Consider the following 23,486-nt stretch of genomic DNA (forward strand, 5'->3'; position numbering starts at 1 on the left):
GCCCCTGCTCCTCTAGGGGGCTCAGATGAACCAGGGAGAGCCACAGAGGGAGATCCCCCTCCCACTCCAAACATGGTGGCGTGCGCGAATCTGGCGCCAAAATGACCGCCGCTCCCACCACAAGGGAGCCGGCAGACCAGGAGCCAGCAGGTAAACACAAAGGGATAGATGCCTTGATCTTTTTCAATACTTTTTATTGAAGCAGAGTCGTATTCATAAAAATGCCCGACTCAGGCCGAGTTTCGCAGCTCAACAGCCGCTGCCTCAGGGGCTCAAACACTCCAGTCATGAGTGAAAACAGTGATGTAGTTTCATCCAGTGAACAGTAATTGTATGTCAGCAATACAAAAACAATGTTTCCATGTCAGTGCTAGTGTCATCCACTGCAGGAAGTTATCTGCAGTGGATGACACTAGCACTGACATGGAAACATTGTTTTTGTATTGCTGACATACAATTACTGTCCACTGGATGAAACTACATCACTGTTTTCACTCATGACTGGAGTGTTTGAGCCCCTGAGGCAGCGGCTGTTGAGCTGCGAAACTCAGCCTAAGTCGGGCATTTTTATGAATACGTCTCTGCTTCAATAAACGCTGCCAGAGCAGTGGACGGCCCGACCGAGACGCGCCGGAACTGCCCCACATGCGCAGCAAGCCAAATCCCAATCAAAAACGAAGCAAAAAAAAAAATCAAAGAATCAGCACGATCAACGGGGTGGATGGCGGGGGGGGGGGGGGGGGGAGGAGGGGAGTCACCCCAGAGCCTTACCACTCAGACGTCCTATTCTTCTTTTTTTTTTTTTGTTTTTAAACTTTACTAAAAAAAATAGCAGTTGTCTCCTAGGGCTGAAAGGAGCTGTCCAGCTCAGATCAGCCACAAAATAATAAGGAGAGAAACCCCTGGAGAAGAAAAAAAGGGCTGAAAGCCGCAAGACCGGTCTCGTGAGGGGAGGGATCTGGACCACCAGATATACACCCCATGGAACAATTTGGACTTCAGCTGGTCCACCTCAACCGAACAGGGAATGGTTCCCAAAAGGGAATCAACCCCCTGGAAGGAAGGCTCACCCGAAAAATAAAAAAACTAAAAAAGGCTAAACATAAGACTGCAGGTTTATGCACCAGCCATCTGCTGGAGACAGAGAAATACTGATCTACTGCAGGTGGCACCAGGGCTTATCAAACAGTGTCAGCGAGGCTTTTCTCTGTCTCCATCTGCTGGCAGGGATGAATAAACCCAGGAATCTGGACTGATCCGGGTACGTACAGGGAATGGAAGAATTTAGCTGAGCCCAGAATTCTACTGAATCACAAAACATTTATCAACATAATAGTTTGTGCTGATTAACAAATAATATTACATAAAACTGAAAATAAACTTCAGAAATCAGTTTATCACTTGCATCAATTCTGTAAGAAGGATAATCTCAACATGTCCTTAAAGAAAACAAAAAGACAATGGCGCTGACAGGAAATTGCCCCCCTGGAACTAAGGCTGTCATTGGCATCTGTGTCCTTGAACAGGCCTCGCATTTTCATCGCCTCGGTAGTGAGGTTACTCTTATTCAGAATTAGCTCATGGCTTCCCATTGGTAGCTCAGAGCGAGTTACATTCAGGTACTGCAGGCATTTCCCTGTCCCCAGAGGGTTTGTACCTGAGGCAATCGAGGGTGAAGTGACTTGCCCTGCCCAAGGTCACAAGGAGCAGCACCGGGATTGGAACCCTGGCTTCTCTGGTTCTCAAATTGCCTCTCTAATGAGAAACCAAATGAATGACATCGAGTCCCGACAATCTGGGGAACCGTCCCTAGACCAGGTTTCCAAGTTATGGCAGTGCCAGCAGTTTTCCATGGATGTGCAACACAGGTTTTACTAATAAAGATGTTAGCAGGATTCAGGCAGCAGAAATGAAATTTGTAAGATCTGGGAAAGGATGTAATAAACGAGACAGGCTTAGGAATGAAAACAGAAGAAAAGAACTAAATATCTATTCTGACAATGAGAAACTGAAATGGAACATGGATAATTCCCAAAAGAAGCTCTTCAGGAACCAGAGATCCAGGCAGAGCTACAGGAGACGAAGACGGACTGAGGGTGATCTATAATGATGCCAGCAGAGGCTCCGGGCCCAACCTGGGATAGAGGAGGATGAAAGGAAGTGCTAGAAGATGAAGTCATGGTGTGAAGCTGAAAGGAGTCAGACTCAGAAATAATATTAGAAAATGCTTCTTCACAGAAGGGAGCCTGGATATATGGAACAAAAAAATGGCAAGAGAGGGATGCCAGGTACTTGCTACCCAAATTGTTTATTGGCAGAGGCGGGATGCTGGGCTTGATGGACTTGGTATGTCACATTTTATGTTCTTACCTATAAATGTGACACACCAAATAAGAAGTTATTTACAAATTTATCCAAATTACATTTAAATTCAGACTTTAATCTGCATAATTTGTGGATTAAATTCGCATTTTTTGGGATGTATGCATGGAACAGCCTCCCAGAGGAACTGATGGGGAAAATCATGGTGACAGAATACAAAAAAGGCTGAGAGAGTCACAGAGGGATGTGAGGGAAGGCTCTGTGGTGTTGCCTCAGGAATGGGCAGACTAGATGGGCTTTATCTGCTGCCATTTTGCCTGTTTCTTTATGGACATGTGTACAGTTAGAGTCTGTAGGGCCACAAATTCATGAAATAAGATGCTTCTGAAACTGTTCACAGTTCACTTTCTATTTTGTTTTGTATAGTCTGCAAAAGTGTGGCTGTGTGCCCATTAAACCCTTGGCAGGACTCTCAGGGGGTTCAGCAGTGGCTGTGAAAGGCTTCCCTCACATGGGGATTCTCTGGGTGACTTTACAGCGTATCCTAGCAACCTGGAACGCTAGGCCTCAGGCCTGCATGGCTTTGAAATAAGGCTGCCGCTTCTCTGGGAATTCTTTCTCCAGTTCCCAGCTACTGATGAAAAAAATCACATTTTATATGGACTATAATTTTAATTTTTAAGATTAACCCTCCTGACCCCACCCCAAAATATCATGTGCTAGGGATATTGTCTGAACTGCAAACTGTAAACATAGATGGCATAAGATTTGCACCACACAATTTACATCTTACATCTCTTGAAATTTCTCAAATGGGAGGGGGAGAGACAACTCCCCCTCCCCCGCCCCCCTGACCTTGGTAGCAGCAGGGAACACTTTCTTTAGTGTTAACAGTTCCCACAAGAAAACTTCAGCAACCCTGAAAGTGTGTGAAAATCTGAGCAGGGAGAAAAGCACGATGTTCCCTCCATGTCACCCAGGACGGGAGGTTATATGCCTCTTTTCAACTGGCTGGGGGAAGATGAGGGCAGGCTTAGAGGACAGGAGGTGCTCAATCTACATGCACAAATGTCACCATTCAGGGATTTGTGAAAGTGGAGAGAGTGGAGAGAGGATGGGAGATATCTTAATCTTTCGCTGGATATGGAAAGATGGCGCATTCCTAAAGAGGGGGCAAGCAGAAGTTACTGAGATAAGAGCTGACCTAAGCCCTGTCTACTCTAGGCTGGGTGCTTGTACCCCTCCCCTTGTTACGGGGAGGATGGGCATGTGATACAGGATTTGCTGTCCCCAAGTCTAGTGGGGGGGGGGGAATCTCTGAGCTTTCAACCTCCCAGTCACGGGTTCACAGTCTGAACAGCTGCACGATCCTAACTAAATTCCTACACCATCTCTGTTGTGATGGAGGAGGTGGGGTCTGTGAGGTGGTGACAGAAATGGAGCAGCGCTGCCAGCCAATGTCAAAAGGTAGGAGACCAACGGCCCATTAAGACCCAGGCCAGACTCCCAGCTGCTGGTCTGGAGTCCTGCCCAGAGGTTTTACTGACTGACACCTCAACCAAGAGAATCATCCATGCTACAGAAAACCATGCACTAAAAATAAAAAAAATGGGAGACTACAGCACCAAATTGCGTCAGAAATGCTAAGGAAATTGTTTGGGGGCCTGCCTCCCTCTCTGCAGAGGGAACATGACTGGTGAGGCTCAGCCTGTTTCTCAGGCCAGGACCAACAGATTAGGTGATGGTGCCTTCAACCAGAGGAACCCAGCTCGCTCCTCGCAGCCCCATTTCCCCTCTGAAGCCGGCAGGGGATGAGGGTACGCATAGGCAGAGAGCTGGAGGTAGGCTGGTTTTGTTTACTGTATATCAGAGCAGAAGGGGGAGGCCCGGTTTTTGGATGCCTTCAGAATTTGGCAGCCTAGGCACATGCCTGTGTTGCCTTTGCCTAAATCCAGCCCTGGATCCATTAGTAAATCGTTCTGTATTTCTATTTGGCCTTCCAGAAGTGTTGATGCCTCGTTTCCCCAAATCTTGCTGCCCTGCGGTTCATCACTTTAATGAAGACAAGTCTGACGGCCGCCTCTTTGCGTTCCCGTGAAGGGTAAACAAAGCAGCTGGGCTCCAGCAACCGCATTTACATTTAATTAAATATAATTATTTTGTACATTTGGTTTACAGAGGTACAGTAAAAGAAAAACAAAAAAGAAAAGAAAAGAGGCCTTCATTCTCTCTGTTTATACAAGCTGTGCCCTCATGCCCACATTCAGGGGGGCATCCAGGAGCTGCTGACTTCACCCAGATTCTTTTCAGAAAGCTGGAAAGCTCATGAATTTCAAAAAAGCCAGTGGCTATGTCCCATTTTGTTTTAACAGTCTTGGCTGGTTGTTGTAAACTAATACGCCTCCATACAAACAGTTTATAACAAGGATCAGTGGAAAGCAAGGTCACGGAAAGGGCCAAGGTCACAGGGCTCATGATCCGATCAGTGCCTTCAATGTGAAACCCTACTGCAGCTTTCAGGACCTGCACAATCCCCCCCCCCCCCCCCCCCCAATTGACTACTACAGCTGTCCCTTTGTGTGTGGGCCATTGGGCCCAGGCCCTATCCCAGAGATGGCAGGAGACCCATCCGCCCCTCCTTCCAGCCCTCTGAAAGTCCTAAATACTTGCACAACCCAGAAACACAGCCACTATGGCTAATGAAGCCCTACGCTAGCCTACTGCAGACAGAGCAAGGTTTGTCCAGAGGAGACGCTGAGGCTAGGAGGCAGCAGGCAGGGGTTACATCGGTTCAGGAGCAGAATGTTTCTAAAGTGTTATTCATGGACATGACAGATCCCTGTCTTGCTGTGTGTCATGGCCACCCATCTGCAGACATCCCTCCCCAACAAAATGGGTAGAAGTATGCCATTTCACAGCTGGTCTTATGGATGCAGCTACAGAAAGGTGCAGTGTATATACCGATGCCAGCAGCATGGCTGCATCTCTTCCACACACGCACACAAATTCTTGCACGCATATTCACATCTAAAGTCTACAAAGCGTCACATGCTCACACATGCTTTCCCACACAAATTACATTTGGCAGTTGGCATTTCTAGTCCCACACTGTTTACCAGTTTAAAAAAAAAAAAAAGGCACTTTTACGTCCTAAAACAAACAAGAGCTAAAGATTAACCTGCTGAACTGTGCTGGCCCCACGCAGTCACAGCTGAAGACGCCCTAAGCCCAGCCAGCCTGAGAGCCAGCTACTGCCAGCACTGGGCAATGCACCAAAGCCCAGGCTACAGAATGCTCTCTGGAACCAGGCCGTCGGAAAACGCTTTAATCCACAGAATGCCAGCGGGGCCACTAAGAAGTTTGCGTAAATAGCCAGGCATTCAGATTAGCCCAGAGCAGCTTCTATTTGTCCAGTGCCTCTCTCTCTCTCTCATGTATACAGCAAAGACCCAAGGGGAAAGTTTTATGAAAGAAGAGCTTAAAGTTTTCCCCCCAGCATGTGAAGGCTTTCATTCATACCTCAGGAAGCTCTCAGTAGGATGTGCAGGCAGAGCTGGGAATCACCTATTGGCCTTTTGGAACCGGTATGAGAAGGTGAAGGGCAGCCCAGGGTGGAAGGATTTCACTGCAATGATCCTTTCTCAGGACACAGTGAGAACAGTGAATATGGACTTTAAAACTGAGGACACTGACGCCTGGGAGGTAGGCACCTGGCTGCAGAGCCATGGCCTATACTGGACTCACTGGGGCTCTGGACTGCAGGCTGGAAAGCAGAGGTGCGTCTCTCACTGTTTGATGGCCGCATACAGCACCTGTCTAACAGCTTCATGACTGGAAGAGAGAGAGGCTCCTGTTTCTATCCTGGGCAGATAAAAAAAGGTTTTAAATGTGGTTCTCCAGAGCATTTTAGTTCATTTTGAAAATATGAAGTGCTAGAGATGTGAACAGACTGGCCACACTGGGGCTGAGTGCACTGAGCAAGTGAAATGCAACCTGTGTGGGGTGAAGGGCCACGTGTATGTGCACTGTTCTCAGGCATATCACAACTGCCCTCCTCCCCAGAGAAAGTCCCCGGCAAGGGCAAGAGACTCAGCTGGGACCTCAGCCAGAGCAGGAACCTACTGCAAGCCGGCTGCTCTGCCAAATGGAGCAGGAGGGTGCTGAATGTCAGTCTGTGCAAGAAGCTGCTGTGACCAACCTACATTTCAACCAGCACAGGCTGCAAAGGCTGCAGTGCTGGATACATCAGAGCAGGATATGAGGGTCCGGAGACTAGATGGAGATGACTCAGAGGGGGAAATGGCAGCAGAAACCTCCCAACGCACTGATGCAGGTGAAAGAGGAGACCTGAGGCATTAGAGTCTGGCACCAACTTGAGCGATACTCCGATTCGCTGTGACAGGATCTTTCATAAGTGCAAACAAAGGAAAGAGGAAGGCCTGCAACCTTGAAAAAAATCTCAGGTATCCAAAAAGAAGGAAACAGAGAGCAAAAAAGCTCCTCTGACACCTGACAGTCCCATTCCCAGCAGTAATCGCTAGAGATTGAGGAAATGCCCCTCCGAGCAGGAGACAGCACAATCTCTTCAAGAGGTGCCCATCCTTTCACCAGGAAACCAAGTTTTTCCAATGGAAAGGAAGCTGTAGAACCAGGGTCACAATATGAGACTCCAAGGGAGTAGATTCAGAAACAATGTCGGAAGGTATTTTTTCATGGAAAGGATGGTGGATACCTGGAATGTGGTGGGGATAACAAGGACAGTGGCCAAGCATGAGAAACACAGAGGATCCCTGGTGGAAAAGGAATGGTAATGAGGGAACTGTGCAGCCTTCGCTGAGTGCCAGCTGCAGCCCAGAGCAGCAGTGATCTGGCTGCATTGTGCTTACTGGATTGCAGGGGGATACCTGCACGGAGCGGCAGTTGCAACTCTAAAGGGGACACTATTGGATTGGGGATTGGGTTCCTTATGGGAATTTGATCTACTATGCATAAATGCACATAAAATCGCTGCTTGGCAGACTGGATGGGTTTTTGGTCTTTATTTGCCATTGTTTACTGTGTTACTATGTAGGATGACGTTGTATGAAAAAGGAGTAATGCAAAGGAGAAATAAAGTACTTCTGCTGAAATATCACAGCCAGGGAAGTTCCTCCCTTTCACCACTAAAGCTCCAGGATATGATGAAACCACCTTCACAGCAATGATAAAACAGATCAATCTAATTAATAGATGTGTACCGCCAGCACTTCCTAGACACCCAGGTTACACCTTCACCAGTGGCAGATGAAAAAGCCACATTGACCACCTGCACACACAAGCATCAGTCTGCCCAGCCCAGGTACAGATTGCACTCTCTGCCTTCTCTGACCACTGTACAGTAAAGTGCCTGTTGAACATCTCTGAAATCATCCATTTTGGGAGAGGAGCTTGGCGTTTGAACAATGAGTCCCTGTAAAACCCAGAAACACAATAAAATGTGGAAAAACTTTACGAAAACCAGAAGTCACAAGCATCCCTCTACAGCTCCATCCAGGAGTGGTGGGATGAGACCAAAAACCACCTGCGGTCTCTTTTCAAAGAAGAAGCTACTTGGAGAGTACAGAAGGGAAAGAGAAGGTCTTCGTTCCTTCTTATTGCTGCGGTTCAGCAGGATGCACTCAGACAGGAGCTGTGGGAAACATGGGAACATCTTTCTGTATAACCAGACTAAGGTAGAGATGAGGAAACTACACGCAATCACAGAAAGAGCCCTGATAGTCATGGACAAGAGAAGAAATAGAAATTGTACGAGTCCTTAAAGGAAAGAGTTAAAAGCAAGCTAATCACCCAGCTACAGGATTCAGAGGGCAACATGCAGAAATCTCCAGAAGACATGGTAGGATACGTAACTGAATCCTCCCAAAGACTGTTCAAAGGATGCAACATACCAACCCAGGAGATACAGGCCTTCCTAGGAGCCATCCCTGTGCCCCGACTGTCAGCACTGGAGTCCCAGCCCCTCATGGCCCCAATCACAGAGCAAGAGCTCAGTGACACTACTCCTGCAGGACCTGCAAAAGATCTCCAGGGAGCGATGGGCTAATTGCAGAATTTTACACAACATTCAAAGCTATGTTAGCTAAGGACCTGGCCAGTATGTACAACCTCTTCCTGAAGGAAGGGTCTCTGCCAGACTCTCTGCAGAAATCATCTCTGGTCCTACTGTATAAGAAAGGGAACAGAGAATATTTGACAAACTGGAGACCCCTCTCTTTCCAGAACAGTGAGTACAAAATATTAGCCAAGGTTCTGTTGAGCTGTTTGTCTGCAGCAGCCTCGTTCCTCATCTGTGCCATAAAAGGCAGGCAGATCACCAAAACTCTGCCCTGTGTGCAGGAGCTTGTGGCACTGGGTGAGGGAGAGGGATTCCTTTCTAGTTACCAAATCTGGATCATGAAAAGGCCTTTGACCGAGTTCACCATGGCTACTTGTTTGGGACTCGAGACACTATGGTATCCCTGGGATCTTTGTCTCTGCCACGCTACACACGTTCTCCCTATTGTTAACGGGTGGCTGGGAGAGGGCAGGGCCTTGTTATATGTCCTCTGTAGAGCCATTACTTAAGGCACTTAAGATGCATAAGGCCATCCAGGAAATCCTTCTCCACCCAGGAGGGAAGACATTTGCAGCTGCTATTAAGGTGACGGTATACACCGATGACATCACTCACTTTATCCCAAATGCCAGATCCGAGAGAGCCCTGTGGAAGATGGCAGGAAATTCTGAAATAATATCAAATTCAAAAGTGAACAAAGCAAAATCGAAAGCCCTCTGGGTAGGCCCTAATAAAGCCAGATTCTCACTTAGTGGGGGAATTGAAGCATCACTGGTAATCTCAGTATTAGGGGGTCTCCTTTGGTGGGACGGACCTGGCCCATAGAAACTGGACAGCAGAGATTGAACGAGGGAAGCAGTGAGGGTCCAGATGGAAAACTCTTATGTTAAAGTCCACATCATTACCCTTATTTGTGTATCAAAGTTTTAGATTTCCACTGTCCTACAGTCTGATGGTCAGACTGAATTTTGCACCCCCACAGTATTTCAAAGGGTGCAGAGGAACACTGTTTGTTTGTCAAAAAAACAGGAGGGGGTATTTAAGAATGATAAACCCTGTACTTTTTTGTGCTATTGTCTATGTTTAATTTAATATGAACCAATCCTTGAATTTTGGGCTCTGTCAATGGCAGCGCATCTTATCTAGATAGGTCATGCCACTAAATCCCAGCATAACATTCGCCACAGTACGAGCCCCTCTGCCCTCCCCCATGTTCCGACTCTCATAAAGTACATAACATCCTGACATCACTCTCCAGGACCTCCTACTCTGGAGGTCATTCTTTGATGACTTTGCCTTGCCTCAGTGCCCTTGAGAGTATTACATGGGTATCCTCCATACCTGGGAGACCGCAGGATCACACAATCCGTGTCGGGCTTCCTGGAGCTCTTAGTACTAAGGTTGACGTGGTGTCTGTGCTGAAGGTTTATGTGGATAACAGCTGCCCTCCTCCTACCTGTATCACACTGAGCTGCCCTTTTAGTAATGCAGTGTGGGTAAAGGCCACAAAAATGAGCTATCCTTTCATGTATGGATTTCTGAACAGAATCTGGGTTACAGGCCAGTAAACTTCAATTGGCTCCCACTCTGTGATTAATCACCACAATTATAAAGCATAAAAAAGACTGGCTTAGTGCATAAGAATATGAGAACATAAGAAATTGCCATGCTGGGTCAGACCAAGAGTTCATCAAGCCCAGCATCCTGTTTCCAGCAATGGCCAATCCAGGTTACAAGTACCTGGCAAGCACCCAAAAACATTAAATAGATCCCATGCTACTGATGCTGGTAATAAGCAGTGGCTATTCCCCAAAACTTGTTAATGGTAATTTATGGACGTCTCCTCCAGGAACTTATCCAAATCTTTTTTAAACCCAGATACACTAACTGCCCTAACCACATCCTCTGGCAATGAATTCCAGAACTCAATCGTATGTTGAGTGAAAAAGAATTTTCCCCAATTTGTTTTAAATGTGCTACTTGCTAACTTCATGGAGTGTCCCCTAGTTCTTCTATTATCTGAAAGAGTAAATAACTGATTCACATTTACCCGTTCTAGTCCTCTCATGATTTTATAGATCTCTATCATATCCCTCTCAGTCGTCTATTCTCCAAGCTAAACAGCCCTAACCTCTTCAGCCTTTCCTCATAGAGGCACCGTTCCATCTCCTTTATCATTTTGGTCGACCTCTTTGTACCGTCTCCAGTGCAACTATTTCTTTTTTGAGAAGCGGCAACCAGAATTGCACACAGTATTCAAGATGCGGTCTCACCTTGGAGCGATACAGAGGCATTATGACATCCTCCATTTTATACATCATTCCCTTCCTAATAATTCCTAACATTCTGTTTGCTTTTTTGACTGCCGCAGCACATTGAACCAATGATTTCAATGTATTATCCACTATGATGCCTACATCTTTTTCCTGGGTGGTAGTTCCTAATATGGAACCTAACATAAGAACCTGCCAAACTGGGTCAGACCAAGGGTCCATCAAGCCCAGCATCCTGTTCCAACAGAGGCCAATCCAGGCCATAAGAACCTGGCAAGTACCCAAAAACTAAGTCTATTCCATGTAACCATTGCTAATGGCAGTGGCTATTCTGTAAGTGAACTTAATAGCAGGTAATGGACTTCTCCTCCAAGAACTTATCCAATCCTTTTTTAAACACAGCTATACTAACTGCACTAACCACATCCTCTAGCAACAAATTCCCGAGTTTAATTGTGGTTGAGTAAAAAAGAACTTTCTCCGATTAGTTTTAAATGTGCCACATGCTAACTTTATGGAGTGCCCCCTAGTCTTTCTACTATCCGAAAGAGTAAATAACATTGTATAACTACAGCACGGGTTATTTTTCCTTATATGCATCACTTTGTATATGTCCACATTAAATTTCATCTGCCATTTGGACGTCAAATCTTCCAGTCTTGCAAGTTCCTCCTGCATTTTATCACAATCTGAATAATTTTGTGTCATCCGCAAATTTGATAACCTCACTCGTTGTACCCCTTTCCAGATCATTTATAAAATATTGAAAAGCACTGGTCCTAGTACAGATCCCTGAGGCACTCCACTGTTTTACCTTCTTCTACTGTGAAAACAGACCATGTAATCCTGTTTCCTGTCTTTTAACCAGTTTGCAATCCACAATAAGGACATTGCTTCTTATCCCATGACTTTTTACTTTTCCTAGAAGCCTCTCATGAGGAACTTTGTCAAATCCCTTCTGAAAATCCAAATGCACTACATCTACCGGTTCACCTTTATCCACATGTTTATTAACCTCTTCAAAATAAGGTAGATGATTTGTGAGGCAAGATTTCCCTTGGGTAAATCCATGCTGTCTGTGTCCCATTAAACCAGGTCTTTCTATATGCTCTGAGATTCTGTTCTTTATGTTGAAACATTAAATTGGCATTTATCATAAACACTTACAATGTTGAGGATGTTGTGGGTCTGATACATCCTCAGTTATACATCACTGTCCAACCCAGTAACAACAAATCCTTCCAATTCCTCTAATGCCGTCCCAAGCCCCCCCTTCCCAACTCCCCCAAGCCCCCCTTTAACCATTGTTCTGTGTCAATGAGTTCAAAGAAAATGAGTCCAAAGCAGCAGAGCAGGACAGAAGATTACTGTTGTCAGTTGTTCAGAATCAAACTTTGTGAACGGTGTGGAAGTGCCTGCAAATATGGGTCCCAAACAGATAGAAAATGCCTTCTGTAACGTGGAAAACTGCGGGATGACAAACTGTCCATAGTCATCATGGAGTGTAGCTGGTTCCGCCAGGCCCAAAAAGAGAGCGAGGCGTCACTCCTCCAAACCGATAAAATCACTTTTTTCCCCACCAAACTTGCTTTCTGAATCAATAAACGAGAGCCAGGATCTCGTACTCATAAGGGAGAGATGTAGCCAAATAGAAACCATAACGGGGTCACAGGTATAAAGACATCCGGTAGTTCTGCCAGGTATTCGGCAATGCGACACCAAAAATGTTTAACAAGAGCACAGGTCCAAAAGGCATGGGACAATGTGCCCAGAGTGGTTTTACAGATAACGAGGGGGCTTTGTCCTGATCAAGGCTGAATCCCTGGTCTAGCGTAAGAAAGGTCGATGGCTGCTTGGAAGCCGCCGACAGGAAGTGGAGGTAATGTCCAGGGACCACTCGTGGGGTCTGAAGGCTCAACTCAGGCTGTCTGCTACTACGTTCTCCGTCCCGGCCAGGTACATGGTCCTGAGCACCATTTATTTAAAAATGTTTATATACCGCTTGTACAATGGAGTTAGATCCCATGGAACGGGGCCCACGACCAGATCTGGGCCACTTCCTGACAGAGGAGGTATGATTCCATGCCTCCCTGCTTGTTGACAAACCACATGGCTACTTGGTTGTCAGTCTAGATCAGGACAACTTTGTTAAACAGCCGATCTCTGAAAGCCCATAGTGCATACCTGATCATCTGAAGCTCCTGAAGTTAATTTGACAAGAATGTTCCAGAGCGGATCAAAGACCCTGGGTACCAAGCCCATCTACATGAGCTCCCCTACCCCAAAGTAGATACATCTTGGTTAGGACAATTTGAGTGGGGAGACTCAAAAACAAGATACCCTGTTCCAGACTGGCAAGTACCCGCCACCAGGACAATGAGTCCTGGAGAGATGGGGTGACTCGGATGCAATCCAGGAGGCTCTGAGTGGTCTGGCGCCACTGTGACCTCAGGGTCCATTGGGCTCGGCGTATGTGTAAACATGCCAAGGAAGTAACATGGACAGTTGTGACCATATGGCCCAACAGCCTTAACATGTGCCAGACTGACACTGGCTGGCTCTGTTGAATTTCTGCCGCAATGCCTGCCACAGCAACAGCCCTTTGGCAGGGCAGAAAGACCTTGGCCTGAGCCATGTCTAGCAGTCCAATTGAGGTGATGGGCTGAGATGGAACGATGGGTAGTTGAGAACGAACCCTAGTAACTCCAACAACCGAATGGTCACGCACATGGACTTGACGGTCCCTGCCTGATACAAGAAGATATGCACTCCCATTCTGTGGAGATGCACCGCCACCATGGCCAGGCATTTTGTGAAGACCCGTGGGGCAGATGTGAGCCTGAACGGCAACACTTGTTACTGGAAGTGCTGTGTTCCCACCACAAATTGGAAATACTTCCTGTGACCTTGGAAAGATCTCAATATGAGTATATGTGTCCTTTAGGTCGAGGGAGTATAGCCAATCCCCTTTTTGAAAAAGGGGGAGGGAATCATGGTGCCCAGGGAAATCATTTTAGAAACTGTTCAAGGCTCTCAAGTCTAGGATGGGATGGAGTCCTCCTATTCTCTTTGGAATCAGGAAGTACCTGGAGAAGAGTCCGCACCCTCTTTGTCCTGGTGGTACAGGTTCGACCACTCTGCTGTTAAGAGGGAGCAGAGTTGTGCTTGTACCTCCTGATGTGCTACCGGCTCCCAATATGGGCATGAAGGGGAACTTGGTGGGACACACAACAGATTCAGTTGGTACCCTTGGCGGACGATGGACAGAACCCACTGGTCCAAGGTTACACTGGACCACTGGTTCGCAAAGAACCGTAGCTTGCCCCGACCAGAGAGTCCATCGTCCTGGGTACGGGCAACTGGTTTATGCTCCCTATGGCCCAGTCAAAACCCCGTCCCCGGAGCTGAGGGGCTGGCTGGGGTTTGGGGGCTCTTTGCTGCCTGGGATGGCTATGGGAGCCCTGATGGTGCTGACAGGAGTGAAGAGACAGAAGATAGTACTTCCTTTGGCAAAAGAGAAACTTCCTTGGCCCTGGCCTCGACAGCCTCCTGGAGGAGGAGGATGGATCCGAAGTACTGGCGGAGAGTTGTTGGAGGGTGGTCTCATGGTGGTCCCAATGATGGGCCATAGCATCCCTCACACTTATCTCTGAAAAGATTCTCTCCAGTACATGACACAAGTTGTTTCTGTACCTCTGATCAGAGATCCGAGGCCCGCAGCCATGCCATTCTGTGGGCATTGATTTCCACTGCAGAGACTCTCGATGTCATTTTGAAAACATCTTAAGTTGCACGAACTTCGTGTTTTCCCGCACTCCAGACCCCTGTGCACCAGCGACATGAGGGTGTGTCTTGCTGCTGTCGAGGCAGCTGCTCAGCCACCTCTTGCACCTATTTCCAGATGTCCAGAGAATGTGGTTAGTGCAGTTAGTATAGCTGTGTTTAAAAAAGGATTGGATAAGTTCTTGGAGGAGAAGTCCATTACCTGCTATTAAGTTCACTTAGAGAATAGCCACTGCCATTAGCAATGGTAACATGGAATAGACTTAGTTTTTGGGTACTTGCCAGGTTCTTGTGGCCTGGATTGGCCACTGTTGGAAGCAGGATGCTGGGCTTGATGGACCCTTGGTCTGACCCAGTATGGCATTTTCTTATGTTCTTAGTATTGGCTCATGTAGAGCTGGTAGGCAGCAATGTGGGCAATAATGGGTCCGAGTGCACTTGGTCCTCTTGAGGGCAGATTTGACCACCACCGACTGGTGAGGCAGCTGACTCTTATTGAATCCGGCAGCCTTCTGGACGAGGTAGACCCTGTTCGCCTTCTTGTTAATGGGAGACATTGTGAGGGGGTGATCCCATATCCTCAGCATGAATTCCTTAAGGATCTCATGTACCAGGACCGCCACAATCAACTAAGGAGGCTCCATGAACTGGAGGATCTCAAGCATTGTGTGCCTGGCATCCTCCTCTGTCAAAAGTTGAAATGAGATGGCCTCCGCCATCACCTTCACAAACCCTGCGAAGGTCAAGTCCTCAAGTGAGGACTTCCTTCACTCATATGAAGGACAAGGGTCTGATGGGAAACCATCAGAGTCCTCGGAGGAGGACTCAGTCAGATCATCTTCCTGGGGTCATAGGGACCCTCATTCTCACTGTATGCTAGAGGGGATGGGGCCCTAGGTGCTCGGTCTTCATCCAGAGGTGCAGGTACCGGTAGAGGCCATAGTGTCTCTGCCGGCCTCAGTGGAGCTTCCTCTTCGGAGGAACCTGCAATGATCACTGTATCAGTAGTGGAAAGCATCGGTGCCCCGGGAACCAGCACCAGCTGAGTCCGTAATGCACCGATGAGCACACTGAGCTTCTCCAGTTGGGGTACGAGGACAAGCAGCACCAGGTCCGGTGCCATCAGTACCACAGGACCGAAGTCCTGCAGTGCCCATTCCACCGTCAGCTGGACTTGGCTCTCCAGCTCCTCCTCAAACGTTGCTGATGCCAATACCGACTGGGAGAAAGTAGGGGTGGCCAGATTTTCTTCGGACCCGCGGGCAGGATCAGCGACTAGCACCAGGACTGGTGGAGACCATCACGGACCCTCGGCACCAATAGAGGATGGGCTCTCTTCCCTGTGGGGTTGCTTCGGTGGCATCGCAGCAAAAGCCGGTGCATCCCTGCGCCCGGCACCGTGCATTGATGAGGACCGGTGCCGATGCTTCTTAGGCTTCCCTCGATGATCGGCCTGGTCTTTCCCTGGTGCCAAGGTTGAATACGATGAACCTAGAGTTGTCGGCCCAGAAGAGATCAACAAAAGTCGGTCTCCGGTGCCCCTATCCACCGGCAACATTAATGGAACAGACAGTCCTGCCGATGCTGATGGTGTGGTGTCCATCGGTGCAGCTCCAATGTCCCTCGATGTGGATGCCACCGATGCCAATAGCTCGGACTTCCTTGACCCAAAGAGCTGATCCATCTTGTCAAGTCGAAGCAGACGACCCTTCAGGGTCATCTGGGCATATAAGCAACAACCCCAGACGTCATGCGATGCCCCCAGGCAGAGGATACACACCTCATGAGGATCAGTGATAGACATGGTCCTTGGGTACCAAGGGCATCGGTGAAAATCAGACATGGTGATGAAGGGGCAAAAGAAAAGAGCCGCAAAGTTGAAGGCGATGACGGCAGGCGGCAATGGCTGGCGAGCACTGAGGCATCGCCACCACAGGGAGAATCAACCGCGAAAGGAAACTTACCCAACATGCCAAAAACCCTGACTAGGGACACTACGGGAAGGCACAGAGAGGGACCTGGCAACAATCGAAGGAAAAAAACCGAAAAAGCAAAAATGTTTTCCACAAGGCTAAAAACAGCAAAATTAATTCAATCACATTGCGAGACTTACAACTCAGCGGAAAAGAAGAGACTGAAAAGGGACCCCAAGTGGATGTGCAGTATAGGCATGCCGGGCATGCTCAGTGTGCCTAGTCAAAGTTCTAGAAACTCTGACATACGTTTTCCTCATTGGGGCTCCATCTGATGATGTCACCCACATGTGAGGACTAACATCCTGCTGTCCTGGGAGAATCAGGGACTGGGAAAAAGAACACTGCACCCTCAAATCTGGGAAGCATTCTGGGGCAGTACCTGGATGATAAAGGAACAAATATCATGTAATAATAATTTCAGAATGCTTTATACGTGTTCTTGTAAATAATGTAAATATTGTATATTTGTAAATATGTTTATAAATAAATGAGAATTACTCTATTCCAGTACAGACCCCCACACACAGCTCTGCCAATGCACCTTGTACCTGCCCTGCTGCACCCCTGCTATTCCAGTACAGAGACCCCCACACACAGCTCTGCAAATGCACCTCACTCCTGCCCTGCTACACTCCCTGCTATTCCAGTAGAGACCCTCACACACAGCTCTGCCAATGCACCTCACACCTGCCCTGCTGCACCCCTGCTATTCTAGTACAGAGACCCCCACACACAGCTCTTCCAATGCACCTTGTACCTGCCCTGCTACACACCCTGCTATTCCAGTACAGAGACCCCCACACACAGCACTGCAAATGCACCTCACTCCTGCCCTGCTACACTCCCTGCTATTCCAGTAGAGACCCTCACACACAGCTCTGCCAATGCCCCGCATTCCTGCCCTGCTGCACCCCTGCTATTCCAGTACTGAGACCCCCACATACAGCTCTGCAAATGCACTTCACTCCTGCCCTGCAGCACCCCTGCTATTCCAGTACTGAGACTCTCACACACAGCTCTGCCAATGCACTTCCCTCCTGCCCTGCAGCACCCCTGCTATTCCAGTGCTGAGATCCCCATGCACCTCACACCTGCCCTGCAGCACCTCCTGCCATGTACGTGTTGCTAAGGAAGCTCTAATTACACCTGTAACAATATTATAACAATAATTTGATCTTTCCCCTCTCCATGTGCACATCAGGAAGGCTAGGCAGAATGAAATACTGATAACACTTTGCTAGCACCAGCAGCTGGCCAAAGTTCACCCATCAGACAGAGGCCCTACATAGCCCGACTCCCTGATCGACGCTGGACCCTCCTCTGACTGCATTTGCCTCACTGTAGGGTAACCTCTTGTAACGTACCTCACTGTAACCCGCCTTGAAAGCAGCTGACCAGCCACGAAAGGCAGAATAGAAATAATCAATTCACTTCAAGTCTACATGTCTGCCCTCTACTTCCGCAGAACCCCTGCCAGGGTGGTGGCCCAGAGAGATGGGGGCTGATATGTGCTCCAGCCGCAGGGGACTGCATCAACAGCAGAGGTTTCAAAACACTTTAATTCAGCAATCATAACATTATCCTTCTCCAATCACAGCTGGATAGGCCCTAACAAGACTAAAAACCCAGGGTGTGTGGCAGAGCTGAGGATTAGGCCTCCATGGGCTGTCCTGCTCCTCAGCCCCCCCCCCCCCCCCCCCCAATTACCTGAACACATGGTGAGCTCCTCTGATTGGAGAAAGATTGATGAGGTCAGAACATTAAAGCTGGGACTCTCTCTGGTACAATGCAGAACACTAGCAGGAAATGTGAGAGACTGAGATCATCCTGCCATGGTGGGTGACACCACCCCAGAAGATTAACTGGTGACATGTCTGCTGCTGCCCTATTCTCCTGTGCGTGGCATGCCATGGCAGGAAAGCTGCGTTTCCGCTCCAGTGTCAGTGTCAGGAATTACCTGCCCCTGAGTGCTGCAGTTCCTACCTCACACCTAAATAACATACATCACACCCCAGCCTCTGACCTCAGATATCAACTTTTGATACTGCCCCGCATAGGAGCTGCCTGGGGTGGGTCCCACAGTAGAGGGCTGGATTAGAGACTGGTGAGTGATAGACCACAGAGCATGGTGATAAATGCTGCTCACTCTCAGGCAAGGAGGGTGATAAGTGGAGTGCCTCTGGGATTGGTGCTGGGACTGATTCTGTTCAATATCTTTGTGAGTGGTATAGCGGAAGGGTTAGAAGGAAAAGTCTGTCTTTTTGCAGATGGCACTAAGATCCACAATAGTGTGGATACCCCTGAGGGAGTAGAGAAAACGAGAAGCACTGTTAGCCCAAGTTTTGGACGCGCGTTTTTGACACGCTAGCTTTACCCCCCCCCCCCAAACTAATAGCACCCGCAACATGCAAATGCATGTTGATGGCCCTATTAGTTATTCCCGCGCGAGACAAAGTAAAATGTGCAGTCAAGTCACACATTTTACTTTCAGAAATTAATGCCTGCCCAAAGGGTGGCGTTAATTTCGGCCGGCACCGGCAAAGTGCACAGAAAAGCAGAAAAAAACTGCTTTTCTGTACACCCTCCGACTTAATATCATAGCGATATTAAGTCGGAGGCCCCAAAAGTAAAAAAAAAGTAAAAATTAAAAATCGGCCTGCGGGTCGGAAGACGGACGCTCAATTTTGCCGGCGTCTGTTTTCCAAACCCATGGCTGTCAGCGGGTTTGAGAACCGACGCCAGCAAAATTGAGCATCGGCTGTCAAACTCGCCGACAGCAGACACTCCTGTCAAAAAGGAGGCGCTAGGGACGCGCTAGTGTCCCTAGCGCCTCCTTTTACCGCGGGCCCTAATTTGCATAGGCCACCCTCCTGAATCGCGCGCCCAGGAGAGTGGCCTGTGCGCTCGCCAGCTCTCCCGCGCGTTTTTCTGTATCGACCTGTAAGAAAGCTTGAGGAGTGGTCGAAGGTTTGGCAAATGGGATTCAATGCCAAGAAGTACACAGTCATGCATATGGGCTGCAGAAATCTGAGAGAACAGTGCATGAGGGCGGGGAGATATGGATGTGCACCAACAAGGAGAGAGACCTTGTGGCTATCGTGTTGGATATCAACATAGCAAAACTGTACGATAAGATGGTGGTGAGAGCCAGAGGGATGTAGGGGCTCATGGGAGAGGCAGAGCCTGCACAAAAAAAGGGGGTGACAATGCCTCTGTAGAGGCGCTGATGAGATCTCACCTGGAGTATTGTGTCTAGTGCTGGAGGCTGTATCTCTGAAAGGATGTAGACAGGCTGGAGACAGTCCAGAGTGAAGAAAGCAAAATGGGGCGGAGTCTGCACCAAAAGCCCTATCAGACTAAATGTGTATAGCAGAGAGATGGGGGAATAGAGATCCAAATACCTCACAAGCACAGGAAAGACATCGGGAACTATTTCTTCAGGGAAAGGGAGGTGAATGCATGGAACGGCCTCCTAGGGGAGAGGGAGGATCCCTAGTTGGAAGGAGATGAGAAGAAAGGCAGAGATCAGCTTCTGGTCCCTTATCTGCTGGCAGATTCTGTATTTCTATCCTAAGAATAGAAGAAGTGCCATTCTGAGCCCAGCATCCTGTCTCAATGGCCAGGCAGGACGCCAGAACCTGGCAGATCTCAGTCCTGTTACTCACTCCCAGGGGCAGCAACAGCTTTCTTTAGTTTACCTGGCTAACAAAAGTTTATAAAATCACGAGTGGGGTGGAACGGGTAAATAAAGGACGGCTAGTCACCCTTTCAAATGAAGCTAAAACAAGGGGACCTTCCATGAAACTAACAGCCAGCAGATTCAGATACAGAACCCAGCATCGTGGGATTATTTTTCCCTGTCTGGGTCACTTTGCACCGGCCTTTCCGATACCCAGTCTCCTACTCTCACAAGGTCCTTCTGCAAAGCCTTGCCCTGAGTTTCCTGCCTCTCTCAGAGATGCTGACACTGAGCAGCAGGAGATAGGAGGCAGACTCAGCCCTCTTCCTGACATCAGTAGTGCATGTACGTATATAGTGCTCCTGACTCCTACTGCTCCAGCCTGTATGCAGCCCAGTGGCCCCAGATCTGGCAGCGGCACCCAAGCCTTGATTTTTGGCATTTTTTGTGAAGGCCAAATGTTCTCTGAATGATAAAGTCCGGGACTTCGCTTTGGCTGGGCCGCTAATGTCTTAGCTGCTTAGAATTCTGCTTCCAGGGTGCATTGCACAATAGTTTCCAACAAAGGGACTTTTTCCCCTGCTGCAGCTCAGGGGGTGGGTTGTTTGCCTTTAAATTAAGATTATAAAGAGATCTTTGTGGTTTATTCACAAGGTTTTGTTCAGCATTTCTGTCCTAATTCCCCCAACCAGACAGCTCATAAAGCAAGCCATTCTCGAAAATCTAAATACGGGACTGGAAGAAACTGTACAGTAAATGCAGAGCAGGACTGCTCGTTACACAGAAGCACAGAAAGCCCCCCAGGCCCATCCCTCAGGAGGATTCGGAGCCCGGGATGAATGCAGCCCCCTCCCCACGCAAGGCCGGCCCCTGCCACTGGGACCCGGGCTTTAGCTTCATTCTCCTCTCTGCTTTCCTGAATCCTAACCCCCCCCCCCCCCCCCCTTGGGAGGTGGTTCCCTGGGCTCACCACAGCTTTTCTGCTGAGCTCTCTCACCCCCACCCTTGCAGCCTCCTGCTCTAGAGCGGCTTCCTGGGCATTATTTCTCCCCTTAGAATGCATTTGCAGGTCTTTCTTTGTCACCTCAGAGGTTTTTTTGATGCAGATCCCATACTTTTGATAACTTTTCTCTGCAACTCTCCATGCAGAGTGTCCATCCTGCTACATCTGCAAAAACATGAACCTTTCCTTCTAAGCCATCCAAATATCACTTAGAAAAATAGTGGCGATGTCCAGTCCCAGAAGCAATCCCTCCCCCTCATTTCCATCTACTACTACTTTCTGTCCTCTACTGCCCAGCTAGCGTCTAACCCAGTTCCCATCTTAGGATCCATCTCCTGGCTGCTCGGCTTATTTATGAGACCCATATCCAGCACCCAACCTGATCGCATTTTCTGCTCACACGGTTTGCCAGGATCTTCTGTGGGTAACATCCTCTAGTCTGCCAGATTCATGATCCCTCTCTCCTCAGCACACACAACCTGCATCGAGGAGACTTCTCTGGCCTAACCTTGCCCTGACTCCAGTTTCCCAAACCTCGCTACGTCTTCCAAGCTCAGTTGAGGTGGGCCCAGAAAGCACCATGGGAACATCACCAAGCATAAGACGTAGAAGGGCAACACTCGCGCCAACTGGTGGGACACCGCCCGAGATGGAGCAGGAGGTCCGCAACAAGGATCTCAGCACTGCCAAATCCTACCAGGGGGCTGAGCAAGTGGAAAAGGGGGAGCGGCAGAAACAGCGTACAAAGGACAAAAACAACAACAAGGTCCAGGAAAGCTATGTCCAGGCTGCAACACAGTCTGTCAATCCTGGATCAGTCTCATCAGTCATCTTCAGACCCACACGGGCCGATGCAGTAAAGTGCGCTCAGGCTAGTGTCCCTAGCGCCTCCTTTTACGCAGGCTCTAATTTGCATACGGGTGGACACTGGCCTGTGCGCTCGCCGGCTCTCCCGCGACTTTTACTCTATCAACCCGACAGTTAGGATGACCATGGAAGATTATGAGCCAATACAAAAACGACAGTGAGTCCACAGATCCTACCCATAGCTCTTCCAGTACAGAGACCCTCACACACACACACAGCTCTGCCAATGCACCTCACTCCTGCCCTGCTACACTCCCTGCTATTCCAGTACTGAGACCCTCACACACAGCTCTGTCAATGCACCTCACTCCTGCCCTGCTACACTCCCTGCTATTCCAGTACCGAGACCCTCACACACAGCTCTGCCAATGCACCTCACTCCTGCCCTGCTACACTCCCTGCTATTCCAGTACTGAGACCCTCACACACAGCTCTGCCAATGCACCTCACTCCTGCCCTTCAACCCCTGTAAATACTATTCATATCTAAATATGTTGTGTTGTTTATAAATAAACTAGAATTGGCAGTGCTGAAGGTGAAACCCAAAATGCCCGGGGTACATTATGAAAATAATTCTAAGGTTCAGGGGTCAGCCCTGTGGCATTCACAGTCCCTGTGGAGAAGGTCCCAAGCCATGTTGGAAGCGCCAACATTGGCTGGACATGACCCATGTCTGCAGGAATGCAGAAGGCGCCCTGGTGCTGTGTCCAGGTTCAGGACTGAGCTGACCTGTGAGCGACATAGCACCCCCTCCCCCTCAGGGTACATTGCAGCCCTAACCAATACTCAATCCAATAAATGCTTCTAAAATCCAACTGGGGCGAGGTCCCGATGGACTGCTGCAGGAGTGAAAAGCAGAACCAGAGCTACAGGTCCCCCTCCTGTAACTGGAAAGGCAAAACCGGGAAGTTGAGTTTATCTGTTCCTGACCCCCAGCCTCTCCTGGAGAGGAGCCGGAGCGCTGCGAATGAGAGGGATAGACCAGCAAGCAGGGGGTCGGGGGCTCCAGTTCTGTTCTCAGTGATTCGGATGCAAACCTCTGCCAAAACCAAAAACCGAAAGGCAAAACGATACAAAATGAGCCACTTCCCGGGAAGCTGCCGAGCCCACCGCGTGTCCCGGGAGAGGATCGCAGGTCCTCCGCCTTCTCCGAACCTCAGCCCGCAAACAACGAACCCAGCACCGGAAGCAAAGGGGGGAGGGGGGCGCAGAGCCAACCCCGGTTTTTCCTGGTTCCCCAGAAGCACAGAGCGGGGAGTCTTCTGCAGCGGCCGCGCCCGGACCCTCTTTGGTGCCAGGAGTGGAGGGAAAGTTTCCCGAGAAATGTCACCAGCGCTTGAGCTCGAACCAGCCCTGCCTGTGCAAACCCATGGGATCGGAAGCCCAGAATATGGGCTCGGCTGCATGGACACTGAGCCCCCCGTGCAGCCCTTTTGTGCTCCTGCCCGCCCACTCTCATTTCGGGATAATTTCCGAGACGTTTGCAGAA

General features: G+C 48.9%; 1 protein-coding gene across 1 annotated transcript in view; it reads right to left on the reverse strand.

Moving 5' to 3' along the window:
• Window positions 1–23,486, reverse strand: part of ERBB2 (erb-b2 receptor tyrosine kinase 2) — a 149,177-nt gene that overhangs the window by 125,438 nt on the left and 253 nt on the right. The window lies entirely within an intron of this gene.

The sequence above is a fragment of the Rhinatrema bivittatum genome, chromosome 12 (assembly GCF_901001135.1).
Source record: "Rhinatrema bivittatum chromosome 12, aRhiBiv1.1, whole genome shotgun sequence".
Lineage (NCBI taxonomy): Eukaryota > Metazoa > Chordata > Amphibia > Gymnophiona > Rhinatrematidae > Rhinatrema > Rhinatrema bivittatum.